The following is a 25,894-nucleotide window of genomic DNA, read 5'->3' on the forward strand; positions in this document are numbered from 1 at the left end:
AGGGCCGCCAGCCTCGCACGATCAAACAGGTGTCCCCTCCTTGCTCGTCGCCTCTACAGGGCAACTTTCTACCCTTTCCAGGGTCCCCCAGCAGAATAAATTCAAATGGGAAAGATGGAGCCTGTCTTACTGCGTCTTCGGCGCTGTGATGCCAAGCTGGAAGTCTATAACAATTCTTAATATTAATACAAAGATCATGAAAGAGAACCTCTAAGGGCCACAAAAAGGATCTAAAAACAAATGAGGATTTTAAAGCATTCAAGAGGAATTCTCAGTAAGTTTACGCATGCCTAATTGTAATAATGGCATGTTGAGGAAATAATTATTCATATGTGATTCTAATTTAGGTAGCCAGAGGTTTGGGATTTCAGAGTGGCAAATGCCCTGCTTGAAGAAAGCTATAAAGTAGAGAAAAGGGAGAAGTATAGATCAAAACCATGGCCAAAAAGAGAACATGAATTTGACAAAGAGTCAAAATGCTAGTTCTGCTTCAAATGAAAACATCAAACCCGCATCAGATTTTGTCCATAAACTGGGTGAGTCAACTGGAACAAACTCCACCATATCAAAAGAACTCTGAGTTTAAGGCATGCCTGATAACTGGTGAAGATCAATTTAAAAGAAATTGATGAGGTCTTTTAATTTTTATTAAATTACACCAGACTTTTTGTACAGTATTAGCAATTTATTGGGGAGGAGGGAGAGAAGCAAAATAATGATTTGCAAGAAGTTAATTTTATGACAGTCTCTCTTTTATTTATTTTTTCTTCATGTTTCTCTGCATTCTTCCCACCTCCAAGTAATCCTGAAGTTTAACTTGTACAGAAAGACAGCCAAATAATATGCCTATTGGATGCAGCAGGAGACCAACATTTAGACTGTTGTTTCTCTGTGTCACATATTTACTTATTTTTGTCATAGTTATGTAGTGTATACAGAGCCGAATGCAACAAAATTTCATTTTAATGTATGCCGATTAGTGTACATTCAAAGTGACAATAAAGTTATTATCCTACTCTACTCTACTCTACTCTACTCTACTCTACTCTACTCTACCCTACTCTACTCTACTCTATTCTATTCTATTCATCTTGCAGGTACTTATTCTTCAGCAGTTACTTATGAGTGAGGGTTATTTTTAAATATATATTTAGCACAATTCCAAAGTAACAATAACCACAATTAGGAATTGTAGTAAAAATGCACCCCCTCCTAGAGAATGAAATATTTTGGGGAATATTAAAAGAGGCAGGATAGAATATTTCCCCTAAAGGAGAAATGGAGAAAAATCTTAACAAAGGCAGAAAGCAGCCCCAGCCTCAAGCAAAAACATGAAGAGGCCAGTCTTTAGATTTTGTATCCATTCATAAAGATTGGGCCACTCTATTCATAAGCAAAGAGCAAACTCCAGATAAGCAACACAATTAGGCAAGCCAAAAGTTGACATGATTAGCTCAGACAAACACTTAGGATTTGCATTTCCCCTTTTGCCTATAGAGCCAGCCATGACCCCTACATAACCCCTTGGGAATCTGGCACAGCCATTAGAATATTAAAGGACAGGAACAGGCATCTCAAATACAAAGCCCCAAAGAAGGTATAAAAACCCACCTACTCTCAACTCCATTTTGTCAGAACTACATGCTGTGGTTGGTTCTGTTCATCCATTTTTTTTCTCCTGGCTTGGAACTGGATACTACTAAAATTATATCCAAATCTAAGCTGATAATCCAGCTTCTTTTGAATGCATCTGTGCCAAACAATTGTGCAAAACCAGATCAGAGTTTTGATCTGTCAGATTTGTCTCCTCCTCAACCAATTCTATGCTAAGGAAAATTATTGGTGGATTTTTTTTTCCCCCTGCTGGCAAGTGACATTTGGAGGTAAGACAAATGAAGTCAGGGGAATTCAGTAACAATTTTCTTTTACTTTTCTTCCATCCAGTTGCAGAAACTGCATCTGTTGCTACCCTCATTACTGAGATAGAATAGACCTAGGCAGGAGAGAGAGCTATTAATCTGGTGCCACCAAAGAGCAAGAGGAATGGTGAAAACAGTTACTTACCAATGCAATGTAAGTTCCATCCTTTGAGCTCATGTTATGATATCACATGCACATATGAAAAAAATGCATTTGATGAAAACAGTGAATCTTGCATCTGTCTATCATGCTGGCTAAGTGTTCTGCAAACCCAGAAATTGGAGAAATGTACATTAATTTTTTTACCAACAGGCTCGATTTTCTTACCAACAAGCCCCAATTTGTGTGAGTTGGAACAAATACCCCTAATACCATTTTCTTGAGCACAGGTTCTCCTCAGGGCTGAGTCCTAAGTCTGCTGCTGTTCACCCTGTTGACCCATGACTGTTGTGCTAGGTTTGCCACCAACCATATTGTGAAGTTCATAGATGATACAACAGTAGTGGGCCTTATTCATGATGACAATGTGGATGCTTACCACAAGGAGGATGAGGGGTTGGTGAACTGGTGTAAGGAAAACAGCCTAGTTTTAAATACCAGAAAAACTAAAGAGATCATTGTCGATTTCAGAAAAGCAGGCACAGCCACACTTCTCTGTGCATTAATGATTCACCTTGGAGATGGTTACCAGCATCAAATTCCTGGGTGTGCGGCTAACAAGTAGGCTAGCTTGGTCGCTGAACAGCGAAACACTGGCGAAACGGGCACAGCAGTGCCTGCATTTTGTCCGTCGCATGAGAAAGGCACATCTTCCTTCTCCTATCCTTACCACTTTCTACAGGGGGACAATTGAAAGCATCCTATCATACGGCATCACAGTCTGGTTTGGAAGCATCACTGCTTCAGACAGGAAGGCGGTGCAGAGAGTGGTGAGGATGGCTGAAAAGATCCTTCGCAGTTCCCTCCCTCCCATCCAGGACATAGCATAGAAGCATTGCTTGTGCAGGGTCTGTAAGATTATCTGGGACAATACACATCCTCTTCACGACCTGTTTTCCTTGTTACCTTCTGGGAGGAGGCTTTGTGGTATCCATAGCAGAACATCCAGATTCAGCCATAGTTTCATTCCATACAGCATTAACCTTGTGAACTCCTCTTTCTGTTATTTATTCAAGATGGACAGTATTTAATATTTATTTGTTATGTATATGTAGGGGTGTGGGTCTATAAATATGTTGTATAAAGTATGTTTAGGTGTGTGTCATGTGTATGTTTCACTTTGAGAGCGGGCAACTAAATTTCATTTTTTGATGTGTGCCGTTGCGCCCACAGTAAAAAAAATGACAATAAAGGTTATCTTATCTTATCTATCTTAATGTAGTTAAGATAAAAGCAGCATATATATGCTTCTATATTTTAGCCATTTCTTACAATATAATGACATAACTGATTAGTTTTATAGCAATGTTGTAAGGCAAACATTTTTTTTAAAAAAACAACTCTATATTTTCTTTCTGACAGAACTGTCAACTGGTGGGAGAGTCTACCATCTGACAAGGTAAATTCTCTGATTTTAGAGGTCTTTAAGCAGATGCTGCTCAACTTTCAGAGATGCTGTAATGGATTCTGCACAGAGTAGGATTTTGGGCTAAATAACCTTTACAATTTCTTCCAGTTCTGTGGTCATCTTTTTAATTGACCAGTCCTGGAAAAGGCAATTACTTACATGCTTGAAGGAATCCTAGCTCTACATATTTTCAATAAAATATGCCATTCTGTGAGAAACTAATAATGGAAAATACTAATTTTGGACTTTTTAAATATATCTTGATTTCCCTCAGCTAAGTTTTCTTCCTTCCTAGATCTTTGTGAGTCAAACTGTGCATTTAAATTGTGCATGTGTAAGCCCAGATAATGACATTACATTAGTTTCATAAAATAATCATTGTTTCGTCTTAATTATATGTAAATCCTGCCAAGTGGTCCTGCCAAGGGCTATTGCAACTATATATATATATATATATATACACACACACACACACACACACACACACACACACACACACACACATATAATTATCTTCCATGACACAAATTGCATCTGCTATATAAATATGACCGTGTGCATTGCTCCAAAAATAAATAAATAAATAAATAAACATACTACATCCTTCCAACAAACTTCTAATTTAAAATGTCAACATCTGCCAAGTTTCCATAAAGGCAGAGCTTTCCATACTCGTTTATTTTATTTCCATTTTATTCAATGTAATTGTAGGCAGCAATTTCAACTGGCTGCACAGCTGTACTGATACAATTTTGAGACTCAAAATTTCAAAAACATTCCTTGAACTCAGTTAGTGCCAATCCTGTGAGTCCTTAGCAAATCAATAGGACAGAAGCAAAGAACTAAAAATATCTTAAAGATCCATTCTTAAACAGCTTGCTGATTTTTGCAGGGCAAAATCTGAGAAAAATTGGGTACATTCTGTGAATTTGGATTATGGAAGAAAGCTCCCAAAATATCAATATAGTAAGATTGTGTAACACATTTTATGTCAATTTGGTGCCATCAGATATGTTGGACCAGTGCCTCTCGTATCTCTCCAATACGTCGTCATATTGAGAAAGATTGCCTATTTATTATTATTTTTTAATATTAAATTTTAATTTATCCATTCCTTACATATTCTATAGTTCTTTAGTTATTGGACAGCCTTAACTGTAATAAACAAATTGATAAAGGCAGCCAAAAGGCCAAAAATTTGTAGGGGACTCTTGACTTACAGAGAAGACGAGTAGCGTAAAAATTTAATAAAATAAATAAACAATCTGACTTATTAATTCAACCTATTAACTTTAAGCTAAGCTGGTGAGGACATTAAAGAAGAAGAGTTCTTCTGAAAGCCATTTAGCATGTTTTCCTGCTTTTTTTTTTTTTTTTTTTGCAAATGCCAGACTTAAAAGGAAGAGTTCTTTCAATGGAAGAGTTGTTTCTAAAGCTGCTAAGAACAATTGACCCCAATTTTTGTTAACATGTCGCAGTGTTGATCTGCTTTTCTTTCACAGTGGACGATAGACTTGGGAAAGTAATAACTGCGTAAAACTCTATCTGATAAAAACTTCTACATTGGCATCTGGCAGCAGCACAGAGGAGCTCTAACTCTTTCTCAAATCGGAGGCATTAACTGGATAATTGATAGTCATTATAGTCAATATATGTTTAAAAAAAAAGAAAGGGAAGAATAGGTTTGGGGTTATTATTGGCCAATGTTTGGAACAGATGAAAAAGCGCTAACAGGAAGACGTCTCACAGCTTTTTCAGAACCGCCATTCAAAGGAAATCATTACAAAGTGGAGAAGCAAAAGGCTGGTGTCATTGCCTTGTTCTGAAGGATCTGAAAAGTTTTTGTATCGTCAATCTCTGATTTCATTACTCCTAATAACTCATTTCCTGACGGAACCTATAGAGCTGCCTGAAACAGAGATCCAGGTCCTTTTAGCTAAGCCTTTATCTCTTTGTCACTGAAGGTTTCTTCTTCTATACCTCCATTCATCTGCTCTACTGGAAGAGCCACACGGTGTTAGAATATGGCTGTTCGAAGCTAATATGCATTAGTTTTTTTAAAGCTGTTTTTTTACACATAACCTATTGTAGTCATATAAAACCGCAAAGGCCATTTCCCCCTCATTTCCTGGGAATGGCCCATTACATTGTGAGCAATCTACCCATGCTTTTTTAAAGAAAAGACTTTGAACTCAATACAAAAGGAAAATATAATCATGTACAGCTATAAAGACCGCTTTCCCCCCCTTTTGTGAAGTCTAACTGAGGTGGATGTGTAGCATGGTAATGAAGAGATGGATCGTCTTTATTAGCAAGCTCGGTGAAAAAGGGTCTTTTTAGAACTTCAACTTTTCTTACTTTCTCAGTTTTCTTGGTATCTGAAACAGGCGCTTTCATTTCTTGACTTTCTTTTCAATGCACCAAGAAGATTGACAAAGCCAGGCCAGGTAACCTACCAACCAAAAAAGGCTAGAAGCAGGATCAGATAATTTGGATGTTTCCATGTGAATAAAAGTTTCCTTGTATTTCCACCTAAAATGTTACATTTTTTGTTGAGAAATACCCATGAAAAGTTAGTGAGTTAATATAATTCTTTTTCTCCAAATGGAAGCTAGGAAGATCTAATGAAATCGACTTTCCCCAATCCAACTATTGCTAAGAAGGACTAGTTATAGTATTTAACCTGAAATAGTTTAATATACTAAGTTTTCCGACAATTATTTGGTGATCTTCAACCCACTCCCTTCTTATTTTCATGGAGCTTTTCATATTTCTCCAACTCCTCCTACTCATTTTTTTCCTGGTATTTTGCCCATGTATCTATTACTAGGCTCTTTTAGTGTGTTCAGAATTCCATTTTATGCTTTTTCAATTAAAAATTGAATATATAGTTTAATGAAGGCCAAATATAATTTAAAACTGTTGATCAGCAGACCAAGAAAATTGTGTGCAGTACAGATTCTGTTTTTACAAAGACTGAAAACCAAAGAAGAAAACAAATTTACACTGCATTTATTGCATATATACTATTCAATCAAAACATGAACATTGTCAGGTGAAATACAGCACTGCAGGAATAGAAAAAGTCTAGTTCAAAGGAGCTATCCTGTCCTTCCATGTTGGTTGGAGAGTATATTGAAGTTTAAGATATTTGTAGGGCAACATGTTGAGGAATGCTACTGAAAAATGATATTATTGTCCCACTATGAAGACAAATTAATAATTGGTTTTGACTTACTGGATTCTTCATTTTGTTTTTTGTTTTTTTCCAATCTGCAAGTATCTCTATTTATCATTGAAGGATTGCTATAAATGAAATATTTTTATACCATGGGAATCACTAGAAAGTTGGCTGGACAATGATAGATAACAGTATTTTATAAGCATGCTATAAACTCAAATATATTTTCTCCAGATGGCATGGAATATGTACCGAGAGATTTATGTTGGTCCAGTTGGTTTTGTAATTAATGCTGACTGATCGTCTCCATGTACTTTTAACAGATTCAAGTAAGTTTGAATCCATTGGAAATATCTATTGCTCTGGTTTTTATTCCATTGTTGGGCACGTTGATTCAAAAGTTAGTTAGCCTTACTGACTGGGGCCTACTATAAAGATACATAGGATCAGAACCAGAACTTCTTATTTAATTAAAACTCATTGATAGATCTTTAGAAAAATAGATAATAAACTCTAGTTCTTGAATTCTTAAAATCTTCTCTAATTGGATTATATCATTAAAAGTTGAAAGGCTAACTTATTACTATGTGATGATTTTCTTCTCCAACTTTTGATTCTTTGTGTGTTACCTATTTTGAGTCAAATGCTTTCATGGCTTCCTAGGCAATAGGACACAAACCAGATAGAATTAATTATTTTAAAAGCCCCATTTATTTAAATATGGGGGGGGGAATGTTTCATTTCCTCCATTAAAAACAGTATGATTTAGGAGACTTCAGTGATAGTTGGATTCAGCTCTATGCCAACTTCTAGGAAAATAGCATGTTAAAATCTCTGGCACTATGCACATTACTCTTCCTTCAGAATTACTGAAGCCTACTACTTTCTAAATTTTATTTCATGGTACACAGCCAATTAACTTTTATGGAATATTACCTAGTATAATGGAGATTCTCCAAATAAGATTCTATAGAAGCTACTATCTCTGACTTTGTCTTCGGTATACAAATTCTGTATCAGACACTTTATTTCATTTTTTCCCTCATGTTACTCCTTGAAGGATTCATATTCCCACCCCTCTTCCTCCTCTTTCTATTTTCCAGACCTTGTATTATTTCAGTGCTTTGAGTGTTCCACTCCATCGTAGTAATTTAATTGGTCAAATATTAAAAGTGTTAGAATTTAGGAGTTGTGAGGAAAGATATAAAGACCATTAAATGACACAACCAGATGAAATACCAGGCAAACCCAGACTTGGGAAATATAGACAGTTCCATTATTGACTCTTGAAACATATACTGCTTGAGCTGCTGAGATGAAGATGTAAAATTTAATTATTCATTAATGGTTGTTGTTGTTAATTGTTGTTAATTGCGAAGTCGTGTCCGACCCATCGCGACCCCATGGACAACGTTCCTCCAGGTCTTCCTGTCCTCTACCATCTTCTGGAGTCCATTTAAGTTCACACCTACTGCTTCAGTGACTCCATCCAGCCATCTCATTCTCTGTCGTCCCCTTTTTCTATTGCCCTCAATCTTTCCCAGCATTAGGCCCTTCTCCAGTGAGTCCTTCCTTCTCATTAGGTGGCCAAAGTATTTGAGTTTCAACTTCAGAATCTGGCCTTCTAAAGAGCAGTCGGGGTTGATCTCTTCTAGGACTGACCGGTTTGAACGCCTTGCAGCCCAAGGGACTCGCAGGAGTCTTCTCCAGCACCATAGTTCAAAGGCCTCAATTCTTTGGCGCTCAGCCTTTCTTATGGTCCAACTTTCGCAGCCATACATTGCAACTGGGAAAACCAGTTATTAATGGTACTCTTATTGAAAAAAAAATCTGCCTCATGTTAGTCTCAGTAGCACATTGGAATGAGATGGGAATAAGATGGCACAGTTTTGATATGCAGGGTAGGTTTATTATTTCAGATCAGAAGAATATCACATCTAAATGCTTCCCATCTGGAAAGAAAAGAAAGGAACCCAGCCTTCTGCAAACAGAAACTAACTTGACAGGAAGAGCGGTGGACTCTTTTTCAGTGGTGGGATTCATCCGGTTCGTACCACTTCGGCAGAACCGGTAGCTAATTTTTTGTTGCCCAGGCCCAGAATGGACTTCTGGAAGTGGCACCCACACAGAGAACTGATTGTTCACATATTTGAATCCCACCACTGCTCTTTTTCTTCTAAAATGGAAATTTGTAACACATCAAAATGTATGATGAAGCGATGAGATGTTGCTGGCTATTCTGAAACCCCTGGATTTTATTCGGCTGCTTGAATAGACCAGATGTGCAATGCAGCTGCAAAGTGGTAATGGATGGGTCAGAGAGGCAGTAAGAGCTCTGTGCTAAATCAGGGTAGATAACCTATGTTTCTCCAGATGCTAGTGAATTGGCCAAATTGGCTATGAAACATTGGGAGTTGTGCCAAAAGATTATATGGCCATTGTCTTCTAATGAATTAACTGGGCAAATTAGGAACATATTTGCATTTTCTTAAGAATAAAATACCGTATTGCAGCTTAGTTCTGAGAAAATGCACAATCTTCTCATTACAAATTTTTCTTTTGGGGGAAAAAAACTCATAAGCAAAAATTGCAGGGTCTGGTGTGAATAATTGTCTGATAGTTGGCAGATGGAATTTTTAAAAAATGGTTTGTACCCTACAGAATGACAAGCAAAAATAGTACAGATTAAGAGATAACAGAAACCTTGATTAATTAGTATCTATTCACTAATGTTTTCCAGTAGAACTGTGTTTTCTATTTTTCAGGGGTCTCAGAGTTGCAATCTGAACAAAACAATAGCATACTAATGAAATTACAATTCATTAAGGAAGGTACTGTACTGTAAGCAGCAAATCATTTTTTAAAGCATCCTTATTCTATCTTTGTAAGGTTTAATACGATCTTAAACCAATACTATCTTGCATATATTTAATCAAATATGAACAAATTATATTATTACTTTATAGCTTTTTGCCCAGCCAAAAATGGGTATTCGATATGTAATTCACAATGAAGGGGAACCCCCACCTCAAAACCCTTTTACTTATTATTTTGTCTCAAAGGTGTTTTTTTCAGGAGGCAGCTTGTGTTTCTTTAAAAGATTCACAACCATCTAGTCAGAGCTGAATGAGAAGCGAAACATCTTCAAAAGAAACACAAGAAAGTCCAGTTGCCTCTGGAAAAAAGCACCTTTGGGACAACCTTACCTGGATGACTGAGAATCACTATAGACATTTATTATTTTGTTGTTTAAAAAAAAACCATTAACCCAACATTATGGATTTTACAATGTTTTTAAACTTTAACCACAAGTCCTCAAAACAGGGTACAGGAGACTGTATGTTTGGATAATAAGCTTGTTTCTAGCAAACATTAAGGAAACACATAACATATAATTTTGTGAACTGTTGTTTAAAGAAAAGAAAAACTATTCTTTGTAAGTGCCATACTTATAATCTGTCAGGATCATAATTAATAAAGGAATGGCAAATAAAAATTCATTGAAATGAATACATACAATGGTCCTCTAAGAATCCCAGAGGACTATACAAATTATTTTATCCATCCATTCATCCATCCATCCATCCTCTCATGGTACCTCAAGTGGGTTAACTTACTGAATGTGTCCAAAATCCAGGACCCATGACTCCTGAAATAATAAAATTTGTGGAAGTTGTGACTGCTGGGCTGCTGCTATGGTAATGCGGTTTTCATTTTCAATGTTCTGTGGCAGTTTCCCAGTCAGTCTCATAATCCCTTGCTCCCTCCCCCACCCAGCAGCAAAGAATTCATTCATCATGTGGCTCTTAAAGAACCAACAACTTTAAGGTACATGAAGAAAGGCCTGGATATTTTTATTGCTTTATGTGTCTCTTTTGTTGTATCTGCACCATCTATCTACACCCCATTTTTGTTCAGGAACTCAAGGCACATATATAGTGCTCCATCTGTTTACATTATTTCTCAATAATCCTGTGACGTATGTTGGGCTGAAAGTCACTGTTATGTCCTAGGCCTGCTGAAGAATTTCAGCAGGCCCAGAAATGTTGCAAATGGTCCTGGGCAACCGAAAAGCTGCCTGGGACTAGACTGGCTGGCGCTGGACTTGTGCGCATGCGCAAGGCACGAAAAAAGTTTCTTCCCTATTGGCTGGACTGCCTGGGTTTGGGAGACTATAAAAGGCCTGCATGCCTGCTTGGTTGCAAGTTGAGTTAAGGAATGAATAAAGAAGTACTTGATTACAACATGTGTCTTGCTTCAATGCCGTGAACTCCAAAACATAAAAGTCACCAAGTGGGATGCTAAGACTGCAGATGCAGTGGAAACTGGACCTCTCTGGAGTCAGTCAAATGTATTAGCTACTATAGCTTTGTCCTTGCCCATCCGTTTCATTTTTCAGTTGCTTCCTTCCAACTGAGGGTAGACTGGCCTCTTCTTCAGCTACCAGAGATCATGGAAGATCAGTCCTACCCTAGCCCTCAGTGACTCACATGATCCTATTTTTAATCTGTCTTTGACAGTTTCCTGCAACTCACTGGAGAAGCTGGCAGGGGTTCTAAACTGTTCTGAGGTAAGAATGGCAATGTACAGCAAGCACTGTGGTGAAAAGAATGGCAGATCAACCATAAATGTTGTCATCAAAAGCATCCTTTGTTAAACAAAAAGCATCTATATGTATCTTGCTATGCATCTTTCTTCTTTTTTTAAAAATGGTATTTTCCACTTTAATTTTAAAACTCAAACAATAGCAATCAGCTTGTGGTTATTTTGTTTCTCTGTTTAGGTAAGGAAATATCTCTACAAGGATGACCCAATGAGTCATGGATGTGTGTGTGTGTATATGTATGTGTGTGTGTACATGTATAGAGTGAGGGGGGGGGGAAAGTATTTGATCCCCTGCTGATTTTGTACGTTTGCCCACTGACAAAGAAATAATCAGTCTATAATTTTAATGGTAGGTTTATTTTAACAGTGAGAGACAGAATAACGACAAAAAATCCAGAAAAACACATTTCAGAAAAGTTATAAATTGATTTGCATTTTAATGAGTGAAATAAGTATTTGATCCCTTTGCAAAACATGACTTAGTACTTGGTGGCAAAACCCTTGTTGGCAATCACAGAGGTCAGACATTTCTTGTAGTTGGCCACCAGGTTTGCACACATCTCAGGAGGCATTTTGTCCCACATCTCTTTGCAGATCCTCTCCAAGTCATTAGGGTTTCGAGGCTGACATTTGGCAGCTAGAACCTTCAGCTCCGTCCACAGATTTTCTAGGGGATTATGGTCTGGAGGCTGGCTAGGCCACTCCAGGAACTTAATGTGCTTCTTCTTAAGCCACTCCTTTGTTGCCTTGGCCGTGTGCTTTGGGGTCATTGTCATGCTGGAGTACTCATCCACAACCCATTTTCAATGCGCTGGCTAAGGAAAGGAGGTTCTCATCCAAGATTTGATGGTATATGGCCCCGTCCATCATCCCTTTGAAGTTGTCCTGTCCCCTTAGCAGAAAAACACCCCCAAAGTTTAATGTTTCTACCTCTATGTTTGATGGTGGGGATGGTGTTCTTGGGGTCATAGGTAGCATTCCTCCTCCTCCAAACACGGTGAGTTGAGTTGATGCCAAAGAGTTCGATTTTGGTCTCATCTGACCATAACACTTTCACCCAATTCTCCTCTAAATCATTCAGATGTTCATTGGCAAACTTCAGATGGGCCTGTATATGTGCTTTCTTGAGCAAAGGGACCTTGCAGGCACTGCAGGATTTTAGTCCTTCATGGCGTAGTATGTTACCAATTGTTTTCTTGGTGACTATGGTCCCAGCTGCCTTGAGATAATTGACAAGATCCTCCCGTGTACTTCTGGGATGATTCTTCACCATTTTCATGATCACTGAAACTCCATGAGGAGAGATCTTGCATGGAGCCCCAAACTGAGGGAGATTTTGTGTTTCTTCCATTTGTGAATAATCACACCAATTCTTCTCACCTTCTCACCAAGCTGCCTGGCGATAGTCTTGTAGCCTGTTCCAGCCTTGTGTAGGTCTACAATCTTGTCCCTGACATCCTTGGACAGCTCTTTGGTCTTGGCCATGGTGGAAAGTTTGTAATCTGATTGACTGATTGCTTCTGTGGACAGGTGTGCTTTATACAAGTAACAAGATGAGATTAGGAGCACTCCCTTTAAGAGAATGTTCCTAATCTCCACTTGTTACCTGTATAAAAGACACCTGGGAGCCAGAAATCTTGCTGATTGATAGGGGATCAAATACTTATTTCACTCATTAAAATGCAAATCAATTGATAACTTTGTTGAAATGCATTTTTCTGGATTTTTTTGTTATTTTGTCTCTCACTGTTAAAATTAAAATTATAGACTGATCTTTTTTTGTCAGTGGGCAAATGTACAAAATCAGCAGGAGATCAAATAATTTTTCCACCACTGTACATACACACCCCAAAAATTGATACAATAAATTAATAGGCATGGCTATTGAACAGGGAGGAACCCTGTTAAAATGGCAAGGCAAACAAGTTTTTTTTTAATTCAGCATCAAAAAGAACATTGAATTGATGCTAGTTGTAGTTCTTTACATCTTATGTAAACTTAACAAGGAACAAGGACTTATTTTGAAGGCCTTAAAATACAAGAGGAAGAAGTACTCCTCCAGATGTTTGGATGGCAATCGTCTGTGGGATTTAAAGCCAGGCATCAGCACCCTGAAGTGGGCTTGACAGTACATGAGGATGCCCCTCTACACAATTCCTGCAGAATGATACAATATGGCCACACCAGGGTAACAGATTAATATGATCAGGCTATCCTGGCCCAGGAATGGCTGCAGTTTGATCAGATCAGAGGTGTTCCAAATCACTGAAGCCACATAAATGTCTATATTGATAGAGATGTCTGCTCTTTCAGGAAATGTTGTTCCAACCGTGGCTTGTTGAATATTTATTCCTGGCTCCACATCACAACATTCCTGTATCCTACCAAGATTATTTATAGGCCCACATCTGACTCATTAAGGATTCAAGACAATAGCTCAGCTCCTCTACAGTGCAGTTCAGATAATACAGAGAAAGTGAACTCATATGGCCAACAATTTGACATAGATATTAAAGAGCTTTGGGCTGATGGAACCTTTCACTATCCTAGCAGCATGGCCCCATCCTCACATTACAACCATTGGAATGGAGTCTTTAGAACAGTGGTTCTCAACCTTTTTAATGCTGCGACCCCCAATCGGTCGTAAGTCGACGACTACTCAACTGGTGCAGCACCGTTTGCAGAATGGGACTTTTGGCGGGCTCAGCAGGGCAAAGACAGGCTGGACAATTCCTATTGGCTTTTGAAAGCCAATAGAATTAGACTCTATTCAAGAGAGTCTATTCTATTGGCTTTCAAAAGCCAATAGAATAAAAGGGAGTAGTACAGCTAAGGAAAAGAGGAAAAAAATGGCGGACTGCGTTGTTTGGCGACCCCCGTGAAATGGTCGTTCGACCCCAAATGGGGTCCTGACCCACAGGTTGAGAACTACTGCTTTAGAATCTGCATAATAGCTATTCTGGATACCTCCTACAGAATTATACCCAAAGTGACATCTAGATCACAATACATCTTGCAGTTTTCTTTCCCAAATGCCTTGCTAACCTCTCACAACAGATTTGCAACCTATCTTTCCTCAACTACAGTGGCTTTACCACATAGAAAACATTGTTTGCACAGCTTCCGAATGGCACTGTAGAGGCAGAGAAAGAGACGAGTAACAGAATTATTGAGATGTTGGGTATAATAGGAGGAGTTAGAATTCAGCGTTAAAAGTGCATATCTCAGGGTAGATTTAAAGGTCACCTCAGTCAGAAAACAAGATGAGGAATTTTATTTAGTCCAAAAAGAATGGAATTAGAAATTCCTGATTCCACTCAGGTGCAATTCACTCTAGTTTCACCTTGTGAGTAGCAGTGAAATATCTACACCACATGGGCAGGAAGTCTCAAGTTCTATCAAAACATTTTCAGAAAAAAAGTTTTTTAGCTTAGAGGAAAGGGACGTTAATTTAATTCTTGAGGAAATCCCACCATCTCCAATAAGGTTTAGGACTTCTCAAATCACTGTTACCCAGTGTATGTATGGATTCATGGCCTTTTTTTAGTACTAAGTCATTTTCTCAGAATCATATGAGTCATACTACATTTCTCATTTCCTTATTATACGAAGGCAATTCGAAAATAAACCTCCATTTGGTTATCAATGACAGACAATCGCAGATACAGAACTTTTATTATACACATTAGAAAACTACAACATTACATTCCTTTTTGACATAAAATTGAGGCACTTGTCATAATGTCTTACAAGGTTTGAAATTCCTTATTAGTAGTCGCTCGGCACCAAATCTGGGCTTTGGGGATGGGGGTGATCAAAAACATCCCAATGGAACTGCTTCAAAAGTTCTTGGGTGCGTCTAGCGGTGTGCAGGTGAGCATTATCATGAACCAACACCATACTGAAGTCAGCATGCCCCGACATTTGTTATGGATGGCTCATCTGAGTTTTTGTAACATTTCACAGTAGACTTCTGAATTGATGGTCGAACCACGCTCCATGAACTTCACTAGCAGTACTCCTTTGGCATCTTCACATTTGGCAGGATTTTCTATGGCACCATTTCCAGCGTGGTGTTGGTTCATGTTAATGCTCACTCGCACACTGCTAGATGCACCCATGAACTTTCAAAGCAGTTCTGTCGGGATGTTTTTGATCATTCCCCCCATAGCCCAGATTTGGTGCCAAGTGACTACTACTAAGGAATTTCAAGCCTTGTAAGATGTTATGACAAGTGCCTTAATTTGAATGGTGATTATGTCAAAAAGTAATGTAATGTTGTGGTTTTCTGATGTATATGATAAAAGTTCTGTATCTGCAAGTGTCTGTCATTGATAACCAAATGGAGGTTTATTTCTGAATTGCCCTCGTACTTTAGACATTTGTTCCTCATTAGTCAAAAGATATAATAGATCTTTTTCTGAGTGCAATAAAATATTTAAAACTGCAAATGTATTAACTTGTATTTTTAAAATGATAGATGTATTTTGACATGTGTGGTTAGTGTCTTTTTGTATAGGAAAGAACTATATTACTGAATGGATGCAATTACCCTTATATTATATTGCATTAGTTCACTCAGCCCCAACCTTCTACATCTCATGAGCTGGCTTTGTTGAATTAATCTTTTAGCCTATGCCTTTTATAAAACTCCTGAATGAACCCACAGGCATTGTTTCAAAGACATGGAAAGAAAGAAAACCTGTTGACCACACCTTTTTTCTATTACTGGTTGTTTGAGTTACTCTGAAAAACACTGCACTAGATAGTTATTGCTCAATCCCCATAGGAAACATTCCTGAAACATGAATTACAGTCTGGCATTTGCTGTTCCTACAGCTGCTGACCAGATCAGCTGTAGCCAGGAGAAAGCCGTTTTGAATGGGGAGGAATTAGATGGATGGGGGTGCGTAACTAAGATCGGAAGACCAGCTGAAAGGAGTATGGTAGTGAAATTCTGCCTTGTCAACAAAATCTTGGAGAAATTTATATTGTATTACAACAATTCTTATAATACAATTCATATTGTATTATAAATGTATTATAACATTCCTGAATCAAAAGTATTTCTAGATGTGTTAACTGATATGTAACATTGTGCACTACTAAAGGAGTTGTAGCAAACACATGTACAGTGCCAAAGAAAAAAGAGAAGAAGCGTACTTGTGTGGGAGGTCTGATGTGTTCCATTGTTTTGTGTAGAGCCAGAGACAGAAGGTAGCTAAACATAACAAGCTAAACACATGCCCTAAGCCCAATTAACTACTATCCTATTCAGATGGCCCACCATATGGCCCAGCACTTTTTATATTCATTAATGGAATAATGAACAAATGTAACCTGAAAAAACAGCTACTGTTTTCATTAACTTTAAAGCAGGGGTCCCCAGCCTGTGGGCTGCAGCCCACTACCGGGCCGCAGCTGCTTGGCCACCGTGACGCATGAAGGGATGACATGCACTCACCCCCCACACACACTTGCTCTAGCATCGCCCTGAGCATCCCGCCGGCACTAGCACCACTCTGCCCCTGAGCGTCCCACCACCGCCCATAGCATCCCGCCAGCTCTAGTGCTGCCACATTTGCAGCACTCGTGCCCACGCAGCCCTGTTTGCGTGCGGCCATTTGCATGTGCACATGGGCTCACACGCGGCCCATTTGTGTGTGTGCACGTGTGGGGGGGTCATTTTTATGCGTGCACATGTACGGCCCATTTACACACACGCACATAGCGGTGCCTGCCTCCCTTTCCAGGTCACCAAACCAAAAAGGTTGGAGACCTCTGCTATAAAGTCAAGCTATTGTTACATGTATCTTAATGTCATCTATTCAGACTGTTTCACACCATACTAAGACATGAATGGTTTAACCATAGTTTGTTGGCTTTCATTAAGTTACCCATAAAGGAACTATACTGTGGCTTAACACAGTATCTGTGTCTTGATCTGTGCATCTGTGCTTTTCAGAAATACAGGTAGTCCTCAACTTACAACCACAATTGAGCCCAAAAGTTCTGCTGTTAAGTGACATTTGTTGTCCCCCACGTTAAGACCTTTCCTGCCTCAGTCGTTAAGTGAGTCACTGCAGTTGGTAAGTTAGTAACCCGATGGTTAAGTGAACCTGGTTTCCTCCCCTTTGCTTGTCAGAAGATCACAAAAGGGGATCACATGACCTTGGGACCCCGCAACTGTCATAAATATGAACCAGTTGCCAAGCACCTGAATTTTGATTACATGATCATGGGGATTGCTATAAAGGTCATAACTGTGAAAAACGGTCATAAGTCACTTTATTCAGTGCTGTTGTAACTTTGAACGGTCACTAAATGAACTGCTGTAAGTCAAGGACTACCTGTAAGCTGAAGTCCCTGGCTTATACTTGGCCCTTTTGGCCTCTGATGGGAACTTAGGGTTAAGCAGTTTACACTGTTTGTTTTGCTGATATGTTAATGCAATCCTTAGTAGTTTATCTACCTGCAGTTTGAAGTATTTAAAATTGACCCATTGACCTGATTTGAGAGTGTGCTGGCCAACTTTCCAATGCAAGATCAGAACAGGATGTTTCACAGAAAACCCTCCAGAGGAATTCAGATTGGCAGGTAGCAGTTCTTTAGTGGGTTTTAGACAGGAGTGTTTTCCAGCCCTACTTGGAGATGTTGAAGATTATGTTTCAGATCTTTGTCATTCAGAACATGTATTAATTCAATCAATTCGCTCATCATCATATCATAATATGGTTTTGTGAGCTTAGCCTTTAGAATTTGTAAACCAGGGCTTGTGGCTAAACACCCTTTATGAACCCAAACAGTTATGCTGAACAACCCATGGTTAAATAAACCAAACTGCAGCACGTCAATCTAATCCAAACAGTTCTCAATTCTCTCCATTTAAAAATTCATTCTTTCTGTATTTTTCTATTATTATTCCCATTATTGATTATTTGCAGGAGGAGAAGAGATTTAAAAAGAAGAGAAAGATTTTAAAATGTTATAGCAGAACATTATGGTAGAAGCCTATGGTTGTCTTCTTAGAAGTTTCACAGTAGTCAAAGAGACATAACGATGATAGAATTGTAAGCTAACAGCTAAGATCCTTTTGGATCTAGTTTATAACTGTCCTGTGTAGGTGAGATTTTTAATACTGAAACTGCAATAAGACAATCAGGTGAGTCAATGCACCGACTTTCAGTCTTCCCAGATAATCTTGAAATAGGTTACTGGACTCTGTACCCAGCATGTCTCATCAGGTATGGCAATTCCAAAGTTCAGTGTTTCAGCATGTCTTTCTGACTCAACGTTGTGGCCTCTAAAAAAAGGGCTATACATTAATAAAAAGTGGGCAAGGCTTTATGAAAATGCATCCTTCATAAGCAGACAGAAGCATGACATAGCATCATGCCATAGTATAACATAGCTGAAAACAAATGCTATGCTTCTGTACAAGTAGTAAGGAAAAGTTATTTGACCTTGCATTTAAAGGGAATGTGTTTCATGTAAACATATAATTACGTGGGCTGTACATGCTTCAAAAATTATTCAGAATGGGTGCTTGGAATGCCTACATTCCAGAAGCTTTTTAAGTAACCACACATTTTTTTCAAGTTTATGGCACAAGATGTGGTTATTTTAATAGGCTGTGTTAAAGACATACCTGCTTTCATGAGTCAGCATGGCACCTCTTTAATGTAATGTGTTTTCTTCAGGCTTTCACATGAGCCCCCAAAAAGACACACATAAAATGTGCCATGTTTGTTTTCCCATGTATTCCAAAATATTTCTTCTAAATCATAAATATTCTAAGCCACAATAATTACTGCTAGAGGCTAGTTGTTCTGGCTATTCCATGAGTGAATACATTTCCAGGAATAATTCAGTTTCCAAGTGATTTTGGGTACATTTTCATTAACTGATTTTTCTTCCTCACAGTAATAAACACAGGGCTTCCCGTTATCTTCTCTTTGCAACAACTTCTCTGAGATTAGACTGAAGGTTATTTCAATATCATTCATTTACATTTTTTCCAGGACCTTATTCATAGAAAAAGGGAATAAATTAAAGCATTGAAGAATCCCAATTGTCATCTAACATCAAATTCAAGAAATAAGGCTAAAACAGTACCTCCAAAATCCTATTGACTGAAGTCCCAGAAGGTGCCACGTTACAGAATCAATTGGAATGTATTCCCTTTTTTTAAGCCCTAGTCTGTGCATGCTATCCAGTGAGATGTCCATCTGCCCCAAAGACAGGGTTGTCTTTTTCAATATGATAGGATAAAATAATTACAAATGCTTTTAGCAAGATCTCTAGCCTGTAAAATGGAAAGGTAGAGATCTCGAACCTTTGGTCTCAGAAGTCCTGTGTATCTTCACACTCTGCCTCTTGTCTTGGGTTAGTAGTAATTTACCAGTTTCCATTGCCAGTCATCTCCTAGAGTGCACTTTATATGCCAAATTCTTCAGCCCCAATTGTGTCTGAGAGATTTCTGGCAATTAAAAAACTAAAAGAAAAAGAAGATAGTACTTCTGGTCTCTCATTCTTTGTTTCTGACTTTGCCAGCTTCAGTCCTGTATATGCCCGTATCCTGAATTATGTTCTTTACTTTTTTCGTTCAGAAGAATCATATAAATGGATCACCAGCCTTTATATATAAATATGTCTTCAAGCCAATACTCATATGCTTAATTGCTTATTTTTGTTTTCTAGGAAAGGTTGTGTGAGGGGCCGAGAGACAGTTTAGTGTGGTAGAGAAAAATAGATGTAGCAAACAAAATGGAGACTGCATATCCTTCCTCCCTGCCTTTTGGGTGTGATCTGGGTCAAACCCAGCTCTTCTCTTTGCCTGTTCCTATACGTCCCACCCCAAAGTTCCATCTCTTTAATAAGACTTCCCCAGCTCCGCTGTTGCTCCTGAAAGAGCAATACAATACAAACAACCATAAATACACAAAGGACCGCCTAGCTTTCTCAAAAGTAGCCAACAAATCACATATCTAGAATTTCCTGTCCTATAGCCCTCAAGCTCTTGAAACATTGCCTTCTCATTCTTTAGCAATCATCTTTCTTGTAAGGTTGGGTTCCAACAATCATTGAATAAACAATGGGTTATTTCTCCCCAAATAATGAGGCTCAAATTTTCCTATTTCAGGACATTGTGGGAAGACTCAGCTCTCTGGAGAAGGCTCTTATGCCGGGAAAGATGAAAGAAAAGAGAAGAGGATGACCAGTAGCAAGGTGGGCAGTGATGTGTAGAGGGAAGACTTGAAATATTAAGTTAGGAACAGATTGTCATGGAGAAAAACATTGTTGTTGCTAGGAGTTAACGTTGACTAAATGGCACATGATCAGTCAAAATAAATATTTCTCCTCAATGATGTGCTTTTTTTCTTCTGAATTTTCCACATCTAGTAAATAAGGATTATGCAAGAGGCTGACACTACATATATCTAAGGAATCCTGTGGAGCAGAGAATCTGGTGGGTGCCAGAGGAGGCTTCCACAACATAGTAAAGTACAAGGGAATTATATTGGAGATACAATTATGGACTTTGGTTGTTTTCTCACATTAAATATCCATGAGGTTTTGGCGGTAAGAAGAAGCACTGTAAGAAGCACTGTAAGAAAAAGGACTATGCAGCCATGAAACACAGCCTTTCATGCCTGACTGAAATTGTGAAAGATAAAGACTCCATTCATGCTATTATAGACTGGCTAATCTTTTGTTTCCTGATAATCAAAGGTATGTAGTAGCATCAGGGCTTTTTTTGTCATAGAACACCCAGTTCCGGCACCTTTTTTGGATGGAACCTTGTAGGGTAGGCAAGGCGGGTTGTATGACATGTGTGAATTCCGGCACCTTTTTTTTTTTTTTTAACAAAAAAAGCACTGAGTAGCACTATGGCATACTTCAGACAGAGCTTCCAAAAGACACAAGGGCCTTCACATTAATGTGTTTTGATGCTCTCCCTTCTTCAGTATTGTAGAGAAGGTATAAGACGTCCCCATTTTTGGAACATATGCATTGTTGTAGGCTTGGAAAAGTTGGAGTCCACTGAGCAGGTCCTCTTTCAGTTCTCACTTCATAAAGGTATTGTATTCAAAATATTTTAAATACACCTCTATACTGTCCAGGTGACCATGTTGCTCTGGTAAAATAAAGTGCATTAAATAGAAATTGCCAAGAATCTATTGAAAATAGAAACAAGTAAATCAGAGAAAAATCAGCTCTAGAACTGTATTTTTCTTGCTCAATTTCTATCCATTGGTATGTCTCTTTGATCTTATATATTATGCTGTAATGCTTCCTTCTATAGTTTTATAGGTTCTAAAGTAATGCTGTATTGACACACTATACATAAATAGCTGGTGACTGATGTTGTTATTGGTAGCATTCTTGTTAGATAGGTTTACAGAAAGTATTAGGCATTTAGAGCCATAATATTTTATAGTTTTATGTTAGTAATGCTAACTCTTAATCTTTTGCCATATTTAATAGCCTAGATTGTTTTTATTCATGGACTGGCTCCAGCCTTTTAGTTCCTTATTTTTCATTTTTATTAACTCTTGTATCACCCTCTTTTATAGTTTTGTGTAAATATCAATTCCAGTTAGTTAATCTTTGTACGATGCAGAATAAATTGTTATTGCTGAAAGGGTTGTAATTTTTACAGTATATTTTGCGCTATTGTCATGGTACTATATATATACATTCCATTGTGTTTTGTAAATTATGGTTAATGATACAGACTTACAGAATGTATGAATCAGGCTGTTAGGACATATTAATAAAAGGACAGTTAAAACAAACCCAGGTTTACATTATGTATAAATACAGCCAATCCTCAGCTTGGTAAATAATGACGTGATTTAAAATAATATAAAAAAGATTCAAGACACAGCTCATAAGTTTTCCAAATGATCTTCCAACCAATCACTGACTTGAGTTAGGCCTTAGTAACGTGGCTTCACTGTGTATTATTCTTGTATCATTCCCTGGAATGGTAATCCTCAAACATATGGGGCTAGTTTGTCCCTTAGGAAACCTGAGAGCATTTTATTGGAATTTTATGTTTTAACTGGTTTTTTTACAAGTGGTAAGCAAAAATTATTTGACCTTGCATTTAAAGAGAATATTTTAATGTGGGGTTTTTTTGGGGGGGGGGTTGTAACCTGCTTAGAGTCCATTGGAGTTGGGCAGCCATAAAAAATTTGAATGAATGAATGAATGACCCAAATCATCACATGCTTTCTTCCAACTTTAGAAGAAATGACAAATGGGGAGTCAATTCAGAAACAATTCTGAAACTAGGAGAAGTTCCTAAAAACCTCCAAGAAGTCAATAAGCATGAGTCTCCCTGCCTCCCCCCTGCACATCTCAGCAAGGATCACCGGGGTAACCAAAACTGAGTTATTCATAATGAGCCTATTCTTTATCTGAAAGTAATATATACCATTTGGAGAAAGTTTTTTTTTAAATACAAAAACACAATCAAATTAATTTGTACTAATCTCTGTAGTTTTCACAGTCAGATATGCTGCTGCAGGGTAAATGTTTCCAGTCCATCAGAGAGAAAGGAAAAACAGTTCTATATTTTGTGCAGGGTTTCAAGCCCTCCTTGTGGAATCTTGGATCTCAGCCATCACATTCTGATGTAGTCAGGCATTAACAAAGCAATCAAATTATCATGGCAGTGTAATCTTGTTTCTTCCAGTATGTTATTTTTTTCATGGTTTGTGTTCTAAAAGTAGGTCATAAATTGTTCTAGTTGGATTGGACAAATCCTAGTATATTTTACAAACAGATTACTATTTTTAAAACACAAATCTGGAATTGGAAGTCATCCTTGGCTAATTTTTTTTTAACACACATCACTGAATGGGGACTTTTGCAAAGGGAAAACTTTTATCAGGAACAAACATAGTAGAGTTGCTAGTCCTGTTTTTCTTTAGAAACTTAAGGTATGGTCAGATTCTAGACCAGAGGATATGGTAATCTGCTGCTGCCTGTGGTTTTCTGGTCCTTCTGCTCCTGTCCTGATGACCTAGCTTGTGACTATTTAGTACACAGGTCTCCAGATTTGGCAACTTTAAGACTTGTGGACTCCAATTCCCAAAATTCCTCAGCCAGCTATGCTGGCTGGGGAATTCTGAGAGTTGAAGTCCAAGTCTTAAAGTTGCCAAGTTTAGAGAACCCTGCCATAAAGCCAGATAATTGTTACTAAAGGGCAGAAATACAGTAGATCAGTGGTTCTCAACCTGTGGGTCGGGACCCCATTTGGGGTCGAATGACCATTTCACGGGGGTCGCCAAACCATGCTGTCCGCCATTTTTTTCCCTTTTCCCTAGCTGTCCTACTCCCTCTTATTGGTGGCCACACCCACTTGGTGGTCACCACAACATGGGGAACTGTATTATGGGGTCACGGCATTAGAAAGGTTGAGAATCATTGCAGTAGATGATGTGATTCTCTCTTATCCTCCCCTTCTCCTACTTTCAAAATAACCTGTGGACATGTTTCTCTGTTCTGCTGATGAAGCACGTTCTTCCTTAATGCATTGCTTCAAGTGCTCCCTCTGATTGGGCTGGAGGGCTTCCCTTTGTTGCAGGCTAACGTTAGCTGTACATGGGATACTTTGAGGAAGGACCACTCCCTCAACTGGACCAATGCTTCTCATTCTTTTTGCACCTTTTAGACTTCTTACTTACTAGGGTTATTAGTTGTCCTGCAAAAGGAGGATATATCCTCCCTTTTGTCCTTATGTCCTCAGTGCATTAGGTATAGTCTTAAAATAAAATATTGTCCAGCTTTTTAAGTGTCTTGGGTATTTTTTTTACTGTTTTCACAATAGTAGTCATTCAAACTTTTGTGCATCATTATTTTGTTAATTTTCTGCTAGTTTCTTTTCCTTATTGGTTGACAGACTCACTAGTCTAGATTTATAGCACATTATTTATTTCCTGATTCCAGCCATTGGTTTCAATCTAGCCCCTTCAGATCTAGATAGTCTGTAGTAGATCATATGATTCAGCATACATTTCTAGGGTGAAATTTGGAAAGCATGTTGTTGTTCTATATTATTGCTAGAGTATGTTCTTGAAAATAAAGGTTTGTTGGGAAAATAGTGCAACTGAAAAACTTTCTGATGCTGAAAAAAGATCATGTACAATATATGTTGGCCTAAGTACATTCTTTTGCATATTTTCACTGTAATTTTTGTTCCATCATTGCATCAATTTTCCCTTCACCTGAGACAGAAGGATTTTACCTCAACTCACAAACAGTCCACACTGTAATGATATGTGAGAATATTCTTCAGAGGCAGAAAGAGGAGAAGAAGCAGGTGATGTAGATGAGATGAGGCCAACAATGGGGGCCTAGCAAACATCTCAGAAGGGAGCCTCCCTAATTTTTTAGACAGGTGAGGAAGGAGAGATTTGCAAGATCCTGTAATCTTATAATACAGGGGTCTTCAAACTCGGCCCTTTTATGACTCGCTGGCTAAGGAATTCTGGAAGTTGAAGTCCATGAGTCATAAAAGGGCCGAGTTTGAAGACCCCTGTTATAATACATGGTTGGTGCTTCTTGTCTGTATTACATTGAAGGGCATCCACTGCATTTCATCCCTCACTTGGTTCATCTCCTGTCATTTAAAAGAAAAACAAACCCTTTAAGACTAAAAAAGTGAATACAGAAAGAATTGGTGGGCAAAGTACACTGCATGCAAAGTATTTCTTGTATTGCTGTTCAGAAAAATATAGGTCTGGGAAAAATGTGTGTTCACCAATCTATTCTAGCTGGGGAATATTGGCCAGATACTAATAACTGCAGGGGACAAAATTGGTATTGAGATAGCGTTCAGCGTCATTATGGTTTTTGTCCTTACAGACACTGTCCATAAGAAAACATTATTTTTGAAATAAAAAGCTTTGATTCAGTTTAAGACTGCGCCTATTTCACTTGCTTTTGCTGCATTGATCATTTAACGATGATGAAATCAGTGTATATTATGTCATCTGAACTCTTCCCTATACATTCAAAAATGTAGATTGTGATCTCACCTAACCATGTGCTTTGCCTTGCCTTTTGTGCTGTATGCAGTATCATATAATTAGCAGCCCTTTTGAAAGCTGCAGAGCACAGATTTCACATTTCTAGGCAAACAAACCCTTTCATGCTTTGCAGCTGTGGGGCAATTGGGAACTTCTATGCCGAGTGCAAGAGGCGGAGTGGTGCAGTTTATCGGAGGCAGAAAATGACCAATAGATCCCCTATCAGTTGCAAAAACAACAACAGGAACACTTGGCTTGCTGACCCATGTTCTTTCAAGACATTCCCCCCCCCCCAATGTAGAGTCCACACTTCACAAAAGCAGGAAGCCGAGCAGTCAACCTAGGTGGCATGTTCTGGGCATACTGCCAAAGAGAAATCAATCTGGGTTTAGCAGCATAGTTACCTCTTCAAAACTGCCTAGGGCTACCGTGTGGGTGCTTAAATAAGGTGGATGTTAAATGTCTTTAGTAGGCGCATTTTGAAAATGCAGAGGAGTGTGCAGTGGCATAAGAGAAGGATTTGCACTTTGGGAAAAGGGCAGAGAAGAGAACTAAGATGATTAAAGGCCTGGAGACTAA

The 25,894-nt window shown here is 38.4% G+C and overlaps 1 long non-coding RNA gene across 1 annotated transcript; it reads right to left on the reverse strand.

The window, feature by feature from the left end:
• Nucleotides 1-751: 751 nt before the first annotated feature.
• On the reverse strand, nucleotides 752-10,394 carry LOC120316347. Its single transcript, XR_005558933.1, has 3 exons — nucleotides 10,286-10,394; nucleotides 2,065-2,183; nucleotides 752-846 (listed from the first exon to the last, which is right to left on the reverse strand). It is a non-coding gene; the product is annotated as an uncharacterized LOC120316347 (long non-coding RNA).
• Nucleotides 10,395-25,894: the final 15,500 nt, after the last annotated feature.

This window comes from Crotalus tigris, unplaced genomic scaffold (genome assembly GCF_016545835.1).
Source record: "Crotalus tigris isolate CLP2741 ecotype Arizona unplaced genomic scaffold, ASM1654583v1 scf7180000019363.1367679, whole genome shotgun sequence".
In the NCBI taxonomy this organism is placed as follows: Eukaryota; Metazoa; Chordata; class Lepidosauria; order Squamata; family Viperidae; genus Crotalus; species Crotalus tigris.